The sequence below is a fragment of the Lontra canadensis genome, unplaced genomic scaffold (genome assembly GCF_010015895.1).
Source record: "Lontra canadensis isolate GAN:19392208 unplaced genomic scaffold, GSC_riverotter_1.0 scaffold7, whole genome shotgun sequence".
NCBI classification, from domain to species: Eukaryota; Metazoa; Chordata; class Mammalia; order Carnivora; family Mustelidae; genus Lontra; species Lontra canadensis.
The window spans coordinates 25923436-25941773 of record NW_022631001.1 but is presented as its reverse complement, the minus strand read 5'-3'; the positions used below and the strand labels follow the sequence as shown (position 1 = coordinate 25941773).

Here is an 18338-nt window from a genome sequence, read left to right as displayed (position 1 = left end):
CCACCTATCTCCCCTCTGGGAACCATCATTTGTTCTCTACAGTTAAGAGTCTGTTCTTGGTTTGCCTCCCTCTCTCTTTTTTTTGCCCTTTGTTCCTTTGTTTTCTTAAATTCCACATACTAGTGAAATCATATGGAAATCATATAGAAAAGATAGATTTTTTGACTCTACAAAAAAATAATTCTGATACTGAAATATATACAGTGAAAAATATACACAGTGAGAAAATGACAATATGGGAAAAAAGATATTCGCACCACAGTGATGAAAGGGCTAAGTAATATAGAAAACTCCTAATAATAATAGTAATAAGCAAAAGGCCTACCACACAAGAGACAAATGGACAAGGGCAAGGCCTTTGCTAGCTTATACTGCGCCTTTGTGCAAAGTAAAGAACGGGTCTCCCTGTGGATGAGTTAGAAAAAGAGGCCTGCACAGTGCAAGTGATTAGGTGTGCAGGGCGCTGCCAGATTCCACATTCTGCTTCCATGAACTACATATCCAAACTTAGCCTCAAGCAAAGGACTTGAACAAAGAGCTCATGAGAAAAAAAATACAAGTTGTATTTAGACATGAAAATATGCTCAACTACGTCCATGATAAGAAATGTACAATGGGGTGCCTGGGTGGCTCAGTGGGTTAAGCCTCTGCCTTCTTCTATCGGGCTCTCTGCTCAGCAGGGAGCCTGCTTCCCCCTCTCTCTCTCTGCCTGCCTCTCTGCCTACTTGTGATCTCTGTCAAAAAAATAAAATCTTTTTTAAAAATGTACAAATGAAAGCTTTATTGATCCATATCTTACACCATAAACAAAAACAATCTCAAAATGGATTATAGATCTAAATGTAAATCCTAAACTCTAAAACTTCTAGAAGAAAACATGAAGAATATCTTTCTGAAATTCAGCAAGGCAAAGATTTCTTAGATACAATACCAGAACCATGAGCCATTAAAAAAAAAAAAAAAGGATAAAATCTGACTTTGTCAAAATTAAGAACTTTGGCTCCTCAAAAGCCACTTTGTTAAGAAAATGAATAGAAGGGTGCCTGGGTGGCTCAGTCGGTTAAGCGGCTGACTCTGGATTTCAGCTCAGGTCATGGTCTCAGGGGCCCAGGATCTAGTGTCATCAGTCTCCATGTTCAGTAGGGGTCTGCTTTAGGATTCTCTAACCCTCTGCCCCTCCCTTTGCTTGTACTCTCTATCTCTAAAATAAGCAAATCTTAAAAAGAGAGAAAGAATGAACAGAGAAACCACAAAGGGGGGAAAATATTTGCAAATTATATATTTAATAAAAGACTTGTATCAGAATATAAAAAGGATTCACAAAACTCAATACAGTAATAAGAACATGATTTGATTTTTTAAATGAGGGTCCACCTGGGTAGCTCAGTCATTAAACGTCTCCCTTTGGCTCAGGTCATGATCCCAGGGTCTTGGGATCAGTCCTGAGTCAGGCTCCCTGCTTAATGGGGAGTCAGCTTCTCCCTCTTCCTTTGCAGCTCCCCCTGCTTGTGCACTTGCTCTGTCAAATAAATAAATAAAATCTTAGAAAGAAAGAAAGAAAAAAGACTGCATGCTGTATTATCCCATTTATATAAGATTCCAGAAAATAAAATCTAATTTATAGTAACACAAAGTAAACCAGTGGTTGTGTGGGGATGGGTGGGAAGGGAGGTACGGTGGGGGGGAGGCAATTACAAAAGGATACAAAGAAACCTTTGGGAATGATGGTTATGTTCATTATATTGGTTGTGGTGATGGTTCACAAGGGCACAAATGTCAAAATTGATCAAATGTATACTTTAAACCTGTACAGTTTATTGCATGTCAATTTCACTTCAACAAAGTATTTTCAAAAACAGTAAGATAAGGGGTGCCTGCGTGGTTCAGTCCGTTAAGCGTCTGACTCTTGATTTTGGCTTAGGTCATGATCTCCAGGTGGTGGGATCGAGCTCCACACTCAGAGCACTGAGACTGCCTAAGGAGCCTCTCTCTACATGGCCCCCACCCCCAGCGCTCTCACTCATACCCTCTCTAATAAGTAAATAAATAAAATAAAAATTACAAAATAAAGTAAAAACTATAACATAAGGGGTGCCTGGCTGGTTCAGTGAGTGGAGTGTGCAACTCTTGATCTCAGGGTTATGAGTTCGAGCCCCACGTTGGGTGTAGAGATTACTTAAAATTAAAAAAAAAAATAACTATAAGATACGGTTCATCTATCAGATTGGCAAATATACATTTTTAAATATATTTTAAGCATATACTTATACTATACTTACTTATATTAAATATATAACATCTGTGGCAAGTTTATAAAGAAAAAGACACATTTTTGGTAGGAATGTAAATGGGTACAACCTCAACAAAGGGCTAGCTGCCTGACAATATCAAACATCGGAATTTTAAAATATAGATAGACTTGTCATAGGTAAAATGAGGAAAGTTTTGGGCTATTTGTAATAGCAAGAAGCAGGAGAAATACCCCCAAACATTTTTCATTGGAAACAGGCTGAATATCCTTCAATAGGAACTGGATTAAATACATTAAGTTAAATCTAAACTATGGAATATTATTTTTTTTATGGAGTAAAGCCTGTCGCTTTTAATATGGAACACTCTGAGGTGTTTTAAGTAGAAAAAAAATCAAGGCACTGAACAGTTATATACAGCCATTAGTGTTATTTAAAAACTTGATATATACATTTATGTGCTTAAATACTTAGGATATCTATGGAAGGGTAATAAAAACAGTTGCCCTTAGGGTAGGCGAAATGGAGCTGGGGGATAAGGGAGAGAAATAGAGAGGCAAGGAGGGCTTACTTTCCATTGTACACGCTTTTGAATTTTGTACCATGTGCGTATACTGCCTAGTCAATTAAATCAACCAATCAACTAATTGCTCTTATTTCTATATCAATATTCACTTTAAATTAACTTCCAGCGTCAGCTAGTGGGAGTACGTTTAGTTTCAGACTGCTGCATTATTTCTCATGTGGAAACACTGACATCTTGTGGACTTTTAAGACAGTGCATGAAATATCATTAAAATCAGGAAGAATTTTTACCATTCTGCTCCCCTACTGTACCTTCCTCCCAACACGTATTTGTTGATGCCTACCCTGTGCATTTGTCCAAGCCATTAAAGCGGACATAGTTTCAGTAATATCGAACCTCATTTATAGTACATCTGTGAAGTGCCAGACCCTGAAACCATAGTCCCAGTCCAAGGCTTGGAGCCTCGAACGGCAGGCAGTCCACTGATATCACAGCAGAGAGGTAAGTGCTGCAACTGAGACAACTCAGGTTTCCCTGGGAGCCCACAGCAGTCTGAGAGGCCAGGGAAGGCTTCCTAAAGGCAGAGACATCTGAGCTGAGTTCTGCAGGAAGAGCCACAGTTGACACGGTAAAAGGGAATATAGTAGCTGGCTGGCGGGGCACTTGGAGAAGGGGTAACTGCAAAGGGAACACTCTGGAAATTCACAGAGGCTGAAGCACAGACTAGGAGAGTCTAAGAGGTGGACAAATGAGGCTTCATTTAATAACCAGAGAGGTTAAAGCAACTCACTAGGTTCTCTCTCAGCAAGTATGTGCTACACCAAGAATTTACACCCAGAACTAAATGACTCCACTTCTTTTCCTCTTTTCCACCATCAAGATTTTGCTCTGTGAGCCTTTCCTGAGCACCATGCCTCATGCTCTGCTCCTCCCTTCCTCCCTCCCTCCCTTGCTCAGTCCCTCCCTCTTTTCCGTCCCTCCCTTCCTTCTCCCCTTCCTTCCTTCCATAATGCTTGTTTCTGCAGCCTGGCTACTAGAGAGGAGAAAGGAAGGCTTTGGGGATCATAAAGTGAACATTCAGGTCTCAGAAGAACTCTCCACACTGGTTTTTGTTGATTTTGTTGATAAAGTTAATAGAAGAGAAGGACTGGGCATCAGAGCCACTCTCTGTCTTCCTTGAGAGCTGGTGGAATGACCACCACCCTTTCTCCAAGCTCGAGGGGGCTCTGATCTTTCTGACTGACAAGCATAACGCAAACCCCTTCTCATTTATCTGACATTATTCGATACGTAACTTAACTAGAAAGTTGACAGAAGAATGGAATCTTAAAAAGGCAAAGGAACAGATGAAATTCTAGGGCACATATTTTTCATAGTAAGAAAGGTGAACTCTGGCCACACATCTGCTTGGCTGCCCCTTGCCCCAATCTCCTATTTGTCTTGTTCGGGTGGTGGACAAGCTCCTTTATCTTCTGTCACACAATGGCTTCTTTGGAAGCAGAAGCTGAAGATGGAGTTTGGGTACCAGATGGTTTCTGTGATGTGATGTGAAAAACAAGACAACAGGCCCACCCAAAACAAAGTTGTTTATGCTCAGCCCACGTCACCAAACTGAGATTTAACTTAATTACACTTTTGTCTTCCCCAGAAATAGTCTTAAGCCAGCCAATCTGGAAATCACCCAAGGAATCTGCCAGATGAACCTCTGCCATCCCCTACAGAAAGTAACCTCGCAGTAGCCAACCTGTTTTCTTGCCTAGTGTCACTTCCTGCTCCCTTCTGCCTCTAAAAGTCTCCCATTTTGTAGTTTCTCAGAGCGCCTTTCGACATGCTAGATTGGATGCTGCCTGGTGCATGACTTGTTGAATAAAGCCAACGAAATCTTGAAAACTTAGTCTGAATTTTGCTATTTGCTGTTTCACAGGATCCACATTTGTAAAGATGGGGTGAGGGAGGTGGGAGGAAGGAGCTGGGTTAGGCAGAGGAAGAAACTGAACTGCTCTCCAGACCTGCCCAAGTCTTGGCCAACCTGGAGTTACTCTGGAATATTGCCTGTCAGTATCTTGTGTGTGGCTGGAACGGCTCAGTCAGTCACGGGGAAGGGCTGCTTAAGCAGATCCTGAAAGAGGGGACAGCTACATCTGCCTCCTGGCTATGTTCTCTGCATCTGGGCAGCAAGTCCTTCCTTGAAGGGGGACCTGATATCTCCATGACTACCAACATGCATAACATGATTCATTCACGTATGGGTCATTCAGTGCACACCAGCTGCCATGCTGACTGCTGGAGGGCAGGAGGGGATAAGGGATGGAGCAGAAGTGAATCCTGTCCTGAGTTTAGTGGAGGAATTAGATACTTACAGAGCAGGATGGGAGATCCAGAGAGCAGTGAGAGCGTCTAGAAAAGCACCTCTGCCCTAGCTGGGGTGACCTCTGCTAGGGGTCCTTCTCAGTCGACCTTTCCAAGACGTCTACATCCTGCTCTCTCACCACACTGATGCCATTTGTGTCCTCCTCTTCTGTTCACTGAAACCGCTCTTCGTGAGAATACCTTCCCATCCGTCTCTCTCCCCAGCAGCAGTGTAATCTTTGTATCTGAGTGTCGTGGTGGTTTTACTGGATTCTATTACCTCCTTGAGTCAGAAGGCATGATGTGGTTTCTCTCTCTTGAACTAGCTGTAAAGAGCCAGAGGTGTAAGGGGGCAGATGGAGAGGGATTTGGGGGCAGGGAAGAAGGAACCTGGGTAAGAGAGGTCTTGGGGCCCTGAAGAACAAGCTGCATTTGGGAAGACAGATTTTACAATACTACACTGCCTCGTTCTCCAGAGCTCCAAGACCCCTCTTACCTGCCTTCCCACTTCTCTGCTCCAAATTCTCTCTCCATCTGCCCTCTTACACCTCTGGCTCCTTACATCTGGTTGCAGCTAGTTTCGGTCGTCCTTATATTTTAAATCTCTTACAGAGGATGCAGCCAGCTCCCATCTTTAACAGAATGGATTTAATGTGGAATACAAGGGTGTCTCAGTGGTCCAAGGAGTAACTGGATCAGAGCCCATGGCGTCCTGTGTCACATCACTTAGCTTACCTCTAATGTTAGCCACTACTGTGACTGACAGTTCTTAGAGATTGCAAATTCATCTAGTGCTGACAGCCTCCCCCCTCAAGCGGGAGTCTGTTTGCATCATGCCAGGATCCAGGGGCAAGTTAAGATTTGCTTTTCAGATGGAGGACAGCCAGCAGAAAAAGGGTATAGTTTTATTTCAATCCCCTAAGGGTCTGCACCGTGATTATCTTATCGGGGTTTTGGCAGAAGGTCTCCCTTTTGGTACATTTCCCACACCACTGGGTCTGCCGGGTCTCAAGATCCAAGCAGCAGGGCAGCTTGAACCACTTCTGCCTGCTGCTGAGCCTTTTCTGGCCCCAGGGCCCGCTCAGAGCTGGTGATCTTGTGGATTACTTGGTAAACGGGTTGGCATAACATGCTTCAATGTAGTACCTATGTTGCCTCCAAGATCCAAGCAGGTTATCACCAAGCTCTGTGCCTCTCTAGTGAGGGTGGTCAAGTCAAGATGAAACAACCTGCCTCTCGTTTAGTAGCTGTATCTCAACACGCCCCAGGCAACTGGACCCCAGAAACTTCATCCAAAGGTCAGGTCCCTGAAATTCCATAGAGTTGATCTCCTGTCCTCTGGAATGCCCATGTTCTACCAAAGTCTTTGGAGTGCTTACTACTTCTGGCTCAGCAGCTCCTAGTAGCATAGTATCATCAATGTAATGGGCCAGTGTGATGATCTGTGGGTTATCAAGATGATCGAGGCCTCCTCTGGCTAGATTATTCCAGAAAGCCAGAGGTGGACATAGCCATGAGAAAAAATAGTGACATAATACAGCCGTCATGCCACATGGAGCCAGATTGCTTTGGGGCTGAAAAGAGCTCTCTAGATTTGCTTCAGTAAAGATACCACGTCTGGGTTGCAACAGTAATTGGATTCACTAGCTGATTATGTTCATAATAATCCACAGTCACTCTCCAGAACCCGTCTAGCTTTCGCATCTGCCAAAAGGACAAATTAGATGGGGTTGGGGTGGGAATAGCTACTCTGTATCTTTCAAGCCTGGTTGGTGGCAGTAATCCTTGCAATTTCCTTGGGAATGTGTTACTAGAATGATGCCAGGAAGGAAGGTGATTTTCTCCTCAATAGCAGACTACATAGGTCTGGGCAACTACAAGGTGAAGCAGGATTGTCCCTGAACACCATTATTTCCAATGACCCACTTGTAGAATTCACATTTCCTGTTGCCTTATCTTAGGTCCTGACAAATTCCTATTCCTGTGCGCGCGCACATGTGCGTGTGTGTGTGTGTGTGTGTGTCTGTGCGCGCGTGCTTCTACCAGGTAACTGGAGGCTGTGACCATGGTTTGCTCACTCGGGGCTCCTCATGCCAATAGACCAGCCAACAAAGAAAGACGTTTCTATCGTGGCAGGGGTTGTCGACATAGATTCACATGAATAGCATGGGTTGTCATTTTATAATGGATAAAGGAGAATGTCTGCAATTCAGGGGATTCACTGGGGCAAGTCTGGCTGTTTCTCTGCCCAGTGATTACTCTGAATGGGTAATTGCCACAATTGCCTGGCAAGAGCAAGGTTACCGGGCAAGTAACCCAGACCAGCCAAAGTGTTGACTGAGAGTGATGGAAACCTAGAATAGTTGTTAGAACAGGAGGAGGATGAATATCAATTATGGCCCCGGGACCACAGCTATAGCAAAGGGATTTAACTTGGTCTTACAGTCCCTTTTTAAAGAGCTGCAACTGGCCATCAGCTTGAAGAATTGGATTTACACTGTTCTCTTGGGGAAAAAGTGACATCATTTTTCCTCAAAGAAGCTCCAGATATAAACGGGTAAGAACAGACCTAAGTGGCATAACAGATGGGTGGTACAAGATCCAGCTTATTTCACCCCAGAGGTGCTCAGCCTGACCTGCCCAGTGCTCTCCCCAGGATTTAAGCCACTTGCCATATTTTCTGACCATACTGGCCCCAGGGATGCCTGATTTCATTCCACTGGTCATAGCCCTGACCACCATATCTCCCAGCTCTGCTTGCCTCAGGCTCCCCTTGGGGTTCAGGACCAGGGGTCAGCACGACTTCTGTCCCATCCACTGCCATGGGAGTCACAGCAGCTCCCACACTGACCCGACTGGACCCTTGGGTGCTCTGGCTTCCTCACTGACTTCCCAGAGTGGTCAAATACACAACCTGCTGATTGCAAGGAATTATTGTCCCATGGGGAGGATTTTGGCCCATGAGGGAAGGCACCCACAGATAAATGGCTTCCTTTTCCTCCCCCGATAGATTGTTTTTAGTTGCTGTGGTTCCATATGGCTTCTCTGGAAGGCTCCTGTAAGCAACCCTGTTTGGCATGCTTGTAAAGATGGACTACCTCAGTATAGCACCACCTTGTAGGTGTTCTCTTGACTTCTCTACCTGATATTCCTTCTTCCTCGCTCTTGCGTCTTTCCAAGAAAAGAATCAACACATGTTTTGCCTCAAACCGGCTCTGTGTTCTAGAAAATCTGGGTTAGGAAAGAGGTGTAGTCAGAGAATGGAATATCTAAAATTGAAATTGTGGTGAGACTGAAGTCCTTGTAAGGATAAGGTCTAGAATACAACCATGGAAGAGAATGGCTTAGACAGAGTGGAAGGCAAGTTCACGGAGAAGAGAATATTGAGGGAACTTGAGTCCAGGGTACCGGAATCATCATCAATGTGGATGTGGAAATCCCCAAGAATGGTGTTGGAGTGTTGGAGAGAATGATCCAGGGGCTAAAATCTTCTAAGCATGGGGAAGAGGGCAGAGATGCCCGCAGACAGAAGGGTTGTGGATAGTCTAGTCTCTTCATATTGTGGCAGAAAGGGCATTTGGGATTGGCAATGAGGAACGTGTAACTCACCTCCTGGTCCAGGGATACGAGGGCCAGAGGCCCGCAAGCAACTACCTTTAGAGGGGATTTCAAAGAAAGCAGGATCTTCAGACCAAAATTATGTTGCAGAGCAAGAAGACGAAGAGAACATTCATAAAAGAGGGCAAGGATGAGAATAGTCTGCTGCTGAATGAACTTGAGCTCCAAGGGCACAGTGATAATTTTCAGGAGATGAGTTATGGCAGGTGGGGTCAGGAAAGGTGATGTACAGGCCACTCAGGGATGGGACTGGGGGAATGAGGATGACTTGGAGGCTGCATGCCCAGGGAAAGGGGACTGGTGAGAGCCATTCTGATGAGCCAAAGGCAGAGAGTGCTAGAGGAGCTGGGAAGGAGGAAGGAGAGCAGCTCCTGTGAACTGTATGCATCTCTGGCCCCTGCTGCAGGAAATGGGCAGCACCACAGGCATGGGGGATGGGTCCCACTCTGAAAGCTAGAGTTCCTTCCCTGGGACTTCTGTGGGTGGGGAGGCCTCTAGGAGAACACAGTGTCCTCCCTCCCTGGATGAATGGGCCTCCTAGCCCCCTGCCTGTCACAGTGAGCTAGGCACTGGCTGCAAGGGATCACAAGGGCTGACTGTGGGCCCACTGGTCTGTTTTCTGTCCTTCTGTTCTGCATTCCGACAAGGGACTGATTCCCTTTGCTGGTGTTTGCTGGATGCCTGCCTATTCCTAAAACACCTTCGTATCCTTTTCACTCCTTCCCCTAGTTTACATAATTCTTTAATCTTTATCGTCTTATGAAAAAGAGTCTATTTTTATTTCTTGACATTTCTCTCATAACCTACCATTCTTTTCCTGTAACTGACTCCTTCTCTCACCTTAACTGACTTTGTACATTTTGAGGGTGCTTAGCCTGACAAGGCCAGCCCAAACTGTTTCTCATGTGCTCAGCAATGTACAAACTTCCCTCCTCCTTCCGGCCAACTCTTCGGAAGGACTTGGTGACCCATAGGCAATAATCTGAATTTACAGACGGTGCATTAGAGTTCCCTTAACCTTGCTACTTCCTTTCTTCTAATACAGATTTCCTCTCTGTTCAACAAGGTCTCATCCAGTATTTCCCTACCTTTTACTTACACTTTTCCATCTTCCACAGCTCTTCTCTCATCTTCTATAAAATCTGTCCCTCCCCCTACAAACACCCTCCTTCCACGTATAGCTATTTCCCCGGTTTACCTTGTATCTTTTCAGGGTTTCTTTCCTGCTCAAACCTACTCCTATCATTTATATTCTGGAGTCTGACCAAAATACCACTGCATGACTCGAATAGTTTGGGATGGTCAATATAAAATTTAAAATCAGTAATATTGTCAACGACTTGCCCATTATTACCACCTTTTAGTTCCTTTTGTGAAAGCTTCCACTATTTAGGATTTTGGGGAACTCAACAGTTTTTTTAACAGACTTACCAGCTCGGACTCACCGGGGTCAGTGTTTCCCTCCCTGGGGTTCATTCATGTAGTCACGTGCTCTTCTCACTGAACCTGCCAGGCGCTGTGAGCTGTGACCTCTGTTTTTAAGCTGGTCTGCCCAAGTTATCTCTAAACACATCCTTGTTTTCTTGAATAAATGACAGGATGCCACAGGCTGTTTGAAATGCCTCCTACTTCAAGAGATGGAAACACTTTCTTTCCTACAATCTTAGCCTTTCTTTCAGGAGAAAAGTATTTGAGTCAAAATCTAACTAGTGCCCCTCATCAGCCCTAGAGGAAGCCTTCTTGATGCTGGAGTATTCTCAGGCCACTTTATTGCCACAGCAAGAGTCTCCTTTTCCTTTTGGCTTTTTACCCCTCTACTTTTTAAGGAGTTTTGAGTATATCATGTCTCCAAGTTACCTTAACCAAAGTTCTTATTACTTTTCTCAATTTTTTTTTTTTTTGAGAAATACAGAGTGAGCTGGGGGAGAGAGAGGGGAAAGAGAGAAGGGGAGAGGGAGAATCTCAAGCAGACTCCCATTGAGCGTGGAGCGAGATGCAAGGCTTGATCTCACCACCATGAGATCGTGACATGAGCCGAAACCAAGAGTCAGATGCTTAACCAACTGAGCCATCCAGGTGCCCCCATTGTTAGTTTTCTCTAAAGTGAGATATTATCAACTTCCCCCCTTCTTTCCAGCTGAAAATTTTTCCACTTCCCACCAACATTGATGTACAAAATTGTCAAAGCAACCACAGGAGTTAGTTACGGCTCTGTCCCACCTTTTTTTCTGAGTCTCCACCCCACACTCTTAACCCTCAGCTCAAGAATCCCTGGGCTCCAAAGTGTGCATGTCCCTACTACCAGACTCATAAGCATCCTCACATCCCATCATCCAATACCCCTTCCTAGAGTAACTTTCCCACCCAGAGAGGAACACACACTTCACAAAGGTGCATGGAGACACAGACCCAAGGTTTCCCAAGGCTTCCCAAGGCTCCACTTCAACTTCTCTAGTTTATGCCTTCTGAGTCTTACAATTTAAATCTATTTTCTTCCCCTGTATACTTTGCTTTTTCTTTGGTGTTTTTGGTCATTGGTAGTTTTAGAACTGATCTCCATTTCCTCATAGATCCTAGAATACATATCTATTACAAACCTTTCCAATCCTCCCAAGGTGCTTATAGCATCATTTTTGGTTCCTGTATTTATGGCATTTGTAACTTCAAATGCTAACTTATATCTTTATGTCTTGTTTCATCATCTATAGACCATATCTCTTGACCCCAACTCTTATAGAAATAATGTCTATGTTCCTCATTTACCTTTGCTTCTACCTTCCATCTGTTTCTATCATCTGTACTTTCATTTTTGTATTTTTAAAAGTATTTATATTCTTGGAATGCCTGGGTGGCTCAGCTGGTTAATCATCTGCCTTTGGCACAGGCCATGATCCAGGGTCCTGGGATCAAGTCCCGCATTGAGGACTTGCTCAGCGGGGAGCCTGCTTCTCCCTCTGCCTCTGCCCCCCCTGCTTCTGCTCTCTCTCTCTCTCTCTGTCTCTCTCTCTGTCTCTGACAAATAAATACATAAAATCTTTTTAAAAAGTATTTATATTCTCTCCTGTTGCCATAAAGCATTCTGTTCAAAAAGTTGAAAATCAATAAGCAAATGTATAAAGTCTATATCAGGTAAGAATATTTCTGTTTTATGCAGAAAGAAACTTGACCGAGATTCATTATGTAAAAAGTGAGTTTATGGACTCACTTAAAAGTCCCAGAATGGGGTTGGCTATGGGTGTGGCCTGAAGCAGGAACTCATAAAATATCATCAGGTCATAAGTCCTCTCCATCTTTTGGCTCTGCTTCCCACTGTGTGTCAGTTTCCTCAGAGAGGCTCTCTCTGTCCTGTGATTTTCATACGGCAGCCAGCAACTTCGAAGACTACATCAGTCCAGATTGACAACCAGCAGGAAAGTGAAAACCTTTGTCTCAACATTTCTAGCTACCATCCTAAGTTTCCCTGTGACTGGACATCTTAGGGAATGTGCTGCTTTTTTTTTTTTTTTTAAGAACTTATTTATTTTAGAGAGAGAGAGAGAGAGAAAGCAGGAGAGTAGAGTGAGGGGCAGAGGGAAAAGCAGACTGCCCGCTGAGTAGGGAGCCCAATGTGGGACTCTATCCCAGGACTCTGGGATCATGACTTGAGCAGAAGGCAGATGCCTAACCGACTGAGCCACCCAGGTGCCCCTATGTACTGCCTTTTAACCAATATTGTCACTAGTGAGTGCTTAATATTATTTGGGTTTAGCCTGGCTTATATGGTCCCTTCTTAGATTTGAAGGCAGAGCCCTACCCAGACCAAATGGCTGATTGGAGAAGGACCCTGAGCTAGTTAGGAGATAAATATCATGTAATTCTGTATTGATTTGTAGTTTTCCTTCCTCTCCTCCAGGCAACAGCTTTCCTCAGCCCCAAAGCCTATCACCCTTCCCCTCACGAATATAAACTCTTATAAACAGAAGTCTGGGAGGGAGTTTCAGGCCACCCAACCCCAAATTATGAGTAAGCTTTGCCGGAACAGCCAGCTCCTGAGAACCTCTGAAGAAGGACCCTGAGGAGAGAATTATAGGATAGTTTTACCAGGGAAGAAGGATTTTGAAGCAATTTTTTTTTAAGAGAGGGAAGAAAATAGTTTTCTAGAAATAAACATGGTTTTCATCACCTCCTTGAGTGTCTCCAGATTTTCAAGCACAGCAAATCTCTTGAATCCGTATTTTCTGTAGCTTCAGCTTCCTGGATCCCCCGTGCTCCCGCTCCAGCCTGTCACGGCTACAGGGCTCCCACCCTTGGGCTCCTTTCATGACCCTCCTGGCTTGAGTTGCAAGTCTGCCTCTTTGTGGGCTTACTGCCTGGTCTTATTTGAGTTTATCCTCAGGAACTTTCTCACTGGGAATATGTTGGGAGATAAAAGGTCCTTTTTTCTTATTTGTCTGAAAATGTTCCTAGTCTATCCTTACACTTGACAGAAAATTTGTCAGGATATAAAATTAAAAGACCAAAAATATTTTCCATCAGAACTCTAAAGGCACTATTCTGTTGTCTTCGAGTACCTAGGATTACAGGTGAGCAGGCCCATGTGAGCTTAATTTTCAATTCTAATTTGGAAGTCACCTCTAATTTTCATCCATCTTTGAAATCTTTTAGAATCTTCCCTTTATTCATGGAGTTTTAAAATTTCACAGTGATTTATCAAAATGTGAGTCTTTTTTTCACTCATGTGCTTGGACTTTGGTGGATCCTTTTCATCTGGTGACTTGTGTCCTTCAGCTCAGGTCAATTCTCCTCTTAGCTCTTTCATGCTTGTCCACCCTCTTTTATCCATTTGGACTTTCTATTACTTTAGTGTTGTAAGTCTTTTTTCTCATATTTCTGTCTTTATCTTACAATTCTTCGTTGACTTGCTTATCAACTATATAATTCCCAAGCTCATTCTTGCTTCCTGGTTTCATAACTGCTGCTGCTTGTTTTGTTTTGGTTACTCTCTTTCACCTTGTAAGCTTTCAAATATCTGGTAATACTAATTTATTTTTTTTTAAGATTTTATTTATTTATTTGACAGAGATCACAAGTAGGCAGAGAGGCAGGCAGAGAGAGAGGGAGGGAAGCAGGCTCCCCACTGAGCAGAGAACCCGATATGGGGCTCGATCCCAGGACCCTGAGATCATGACCCGAGCCGAAGGCAGAGGCTTAACCCACTGAGCCACCCAGGCGTCCCCTAATTTATTTTTTTAACATATTATTTATTTATCTGACAGAGAGAGAGAGAGAGCACAAGCAGGGGGAGGAGCAGAGGGACAAGCCGGCTTCCCACCAAGCATGGAGCCCGATATGACAGTCGATCCCAGGACCTGGGGATCATGACCTGAACTTAACCAACTGAGCCACCTGGGCACCCTGATACTAATTTATTTTTAGGAAAGAGCCACAAAGACCTGACTGGGACTCTGAATATGTGCTGGGCTTCTTTACTGGAGAGCTTGGCTCCAGGCTGATCCACTCATCGGCTGGCCAGAGGGCAGAATTGGAAATACACATTCTCAACAGCTGCTTGAGAGACTGATGCCTTCCTGCTGGGGTTTCTGGGTGAGGATAGGGTGGGAGAGGGTGTAAGAAGGGTACAATGTTCTATCTCTAGAACTTCAATTATATTTCCCAGCTTTCACGGCCAAGTCTTCTTTCTTTCTGTGGCCATTCCTGGTGTTTCCAGGTCTCCTGGTTCTCCTGGGGCCTGATTATACCCAACTCTGCCTCCCACCTCTCTAACAAGGTGCAGGCTGCCGTTTCCTTGGACCTTGCATCACTAGGAACTACGGCTCCGTCCGCTTCCTTTCTCTTAGAAATGCGTTGACATTTCTGTTACACTGATATCCCCCCCTCTTGTTTTAGCTTTGCTGTGCCTTTATATCTTTCTTCAGTCATATAATGGGTTTTCAGGTGGGAAAAGACAAACTTTTGTTTTCCCTCTTGAACCAGAAGTTAATAGATGATTGGGTATGAGCACTAAAAGCAAAAAACCAAACAACAACAACAACAAAAAAAGGAATCCAACATTCAGTACTGCCTGTCTCCTTGGAAGGAAACCGCAGACATGCTCCCCTTCAAGACAGAGAAGGCTCCCTGTGGACAAGGTGTAATGGCTACTCTGGGCATGGCTCAGCTCTGTGGGTCTCTGTCTTCCCTGTTGTAGGGAAAACCATAGGGAATGAGATGAAAGGATCTTCCTGATGGGATGGATGCATCATCAATCACACCGGCCCGAGAACGTGACGGGGGTCTGATATCTTATGGGACCCTCTCTGTACCATTCCATGGCTACCCTTCCGTTCCACTCCCACCACTCCTCAACAGTCCAGCTGAATCTGCCTCTCACTGGGCTTTTTTCCCCCAAAGATTTCCCAGCAGAAAAGGTGCATGTGTCATTAATTACCTTTATTTTTCTTAAGATTTAGTTATGATCTAATACTCATTTACCTCCATGATTTAATTTCACATAGGGACTTAAGTTTAATAAACTGTTACATACTTCTGACTGTATCATGTTGGACCAATACAAAATAGCTCTGGATTCCTGATACATTCTGAGCCAAGATGTCCTTGTTATTTATATTCTGGACATTGCCTCTAGGTTAAGGAAGAGGAAAACTATCTGAAGATAAGACTGTCACATATAAGACAAAACTGGCTTCATCTTTTAAAATGCAAACCCTCAAGTTTGGATGACCACAAACATAACCTTATAAAATATTCTTACCCTCGCAAAGTGGATATTTGCCACAGAGAGTGCTGCCTATCTACCACATTATCTGTCACATTGTGGGTGCTTGATAGACGTTTGCTGGGTCAATGAGTATTGGGCCAGAACTGTTTAAGTACCTTTTGATTGGGTCAGGATCCATTCTAGAGACCAGAACGGCACTCATTACGTAGGTAGCATTAGCTACAGTAAGCTGTGGGGAGACAGGCACTGAAGAGGCTGAAGATTAAGGGAAACTTGTAGTTGAATGTTTGGAAAAGGGGAAGGAGCAATCATTAGCGTTTAACTACTTTTCAGTTCCAGCTGAAGCGGATTCTGGTTCTGAATTCATTTAAAAGGTACAGGATGTTTAGAGAACATTATTTTTAACAGTGGAAAACCAGAGACAGAATGAATGTCTGACACTAAAAGAACACAGTTACTGGATAGAATAATAATGTTGTCTTTTTAAAAATAGGCTCTGTATTTTAGAACAGTTTTAGAGTTTCAGAAGAATCGAGAAGATAGTATAAGGAGTTCCCACATACCCCACACCCAGTTTCCCATATGATTGCGATCTTACAGCAGTGTGGTCTATTTGTTACAATTAGTGAATCGATATGGATACCTAACCATTAACCAAAGTCCATGCTTTATTTAGATTTCCTTAGGCTTTTGCCTGATGTCTTCCTTCTGTTCCCAAATCCCATCCACAATACATCATGTTTAGTTGTGTTTCTTTAGCCTTCCTTCGACTGTAACAGCAGCTATGACGTAGGGTTTTAAATTGATGAATTTACAAAAAAAAATATGTGAATGCATTTACATAAGGGAATAGATATCAAAAAGAAACACAAGGAAACAAAAATAATGGGTTGAGGGATCAAGGTCATGGTCGAAATGTACATATTCATATTATTTTCTTTTTAAAATCAAGTTCTAGTTAACGTCGGTTCAATTATAAATTCTCAACTCCTCACCTTTACCTCTCCCCATCACATTTTTACAGTTTTTGACTCACAGGTAAATAGCCTACAGATGTCAGCTTCAGTCGGCTGATGGGGACACACGAACAGGTCCCCGAGTCTCCCTTGAGGTTAGACTGGATGCCCTGAACTGTGAGCAGAATGATATTTCTTCTGAAATCTTCATTTCTTCCTCCCCCCATCACATTGAGACTGAGATAAAGTAGGTATTTGAACCTCACGCTTAGGAAAGCTTCTCAATTTCTGAGGCTAGATGTCTAATTCTTTAATACGTTGAAAGGACAGATTCCTTACTCCAGTTAGGGAATAAACACCATGTGGAGTTTTTTTTCTCTATTTTTCTTTTTTCTCTCCCCCAGGCACCTTCCTTTTCCTCTTTCTTCAGCAACAAAGCACTACTCCCTGCCATGTAGAACTAACTCATGCACGTAATATGTCCAGACTCCGCTTACACTCTGCTGGGAGACCGCCACGCAGAAGTGCAGAAAAGATGCAGAGTATTGAGAAGAGCGGAGCAGACTTTTTGGAACTTAAAGCGCTTTGAAACCATTTTGCAGAAGTGGAGGATCTTGGGGGAACAGAGTGGTCAGAAACTCACCAGCTTCTTTCCTCTTCTTCCTGGGAACACAACTGGAGTCCACTGTCCGGCCTCCCACCCGGGTGGGCGTGGTCCCAGGCCTGAGTTCAAGCGGCAGAACTGGGGCAGAAGTGGTGTATGCACCTCAAGGCCTGGCCTGTAAATATAAGGTCTTCTCAAGTGAGGAATGTTGGTGAAACAGAAATGATCATGTTCACCCAGCCAACCCTGTAGCTGCTCAGCATACACACCTGTCTTCTCAGACAGACAATCCCAAACGCCCCATGAACATAATCCACAGACCGCCTCAAAATCACTAGTCACATGCAGCTTCTGCCTCCAGCTCCGAGGCCAGGATCTCTGGCTACAACCTGTATTGAGTCTGGATACTGTTTCTCACAATCCATCATCTCTTGAGTGAAGTGATGAAGGCTCCCCGCTTCCACCCAGCGGTGTTGAAAATTTCAAGTCTGTCACTAGCAACACTTCATTTCTGTATTATCAGGCCTCTCGGGTGACAGAAATCCAAGGTGTTTGGCAAAGTGAGATGAACCTGAAGCCAAAAGAGAATTAACTTGGTCTCTGCAGGATGTGGCATCTATAGCATTTAGATTCGGCATCTGTGGGGCAGTGACAGTGGGCTGAGGTTGGAGGACGGGAGAAGGCTGATTCTGGAGAGAAATGGAGAGGCCTCGCACCTGCAGAATTTACACGGACAGCTTTCAAATCCTGCAAACTGCCCCCCGACCCCCATCTGCCTACTCTTCCCTCTTGGGTTCTCTGAAACATGTTTGTATTTTTATAATAATTAATCCTCCCTTTCTGCCTCCCAATTCTTTTTTGGCTTAATTAATTTGGAATTGGTTCTCAGAGCTTGTCACTAAAGAATCCTCACGAACACGATGAAGCAATGTTTAGAAAAGCCAAAGGAAGGAGGCATCTGCTAATGATGGGTAGGTTTTATTTACTTCTTCCCCTCAAAAGAGTGGATTCCAAACCAAGACATTGTAAATTCTTTTTTGTTTTTAAGATTTTATTTATTTATTTGACATACAGAGAACACAAGTAGGGAGAGAGGCAAGTAGAGAGGGGTAAGCAGGCTCCCTGCCGAGCAGAGTCTGATATGGGACTCAATATCAGGACCCTGAGACCATGGCTTGAGCGAAGGCAGAGGCTTAATCCTCTGAGCCATCCAGGCGCCCCAAACATTGCAAATTCTTTAATGAGTCCCAGTTTTCTTTTCTATGAGGGTATGATAATCACCTTTTAGAAATGCCCCTGTGGAGATTTACGGGGGAGT

The 18338-nt window shown here is 43.9% G+C and overlaps 1 long non-coding RNA gene across 2 annotated transcripts; it reads right to left on the bottom strand.

The window, feature by feature from the left end:
- Positions 1–1489: 1489 nt before the first annotated feature.
- LOC116865302 lies at positions 1490–17392 on the bottom strand. 2 transcript variants are annotated; one of them, XR_004382172.1, is made up of 4 exons: positions 17290–17392; positions 17060–17195; positions 16109–16242; positions 1490–1519 (listed from the first exon to the last, which is right to left on the bottom strand). It is a non-coding gene; the product is annotated as an uncharacterized LOC116865302 (long non-coding RNA). The 2 variants fall into 2 exon arrangements; XR_004382171.1 differs by having other exon boundaries at positions 17060–17392.
- Between the last annotated feature and the right edge of the window lie 946 nt (positions 17393–18338).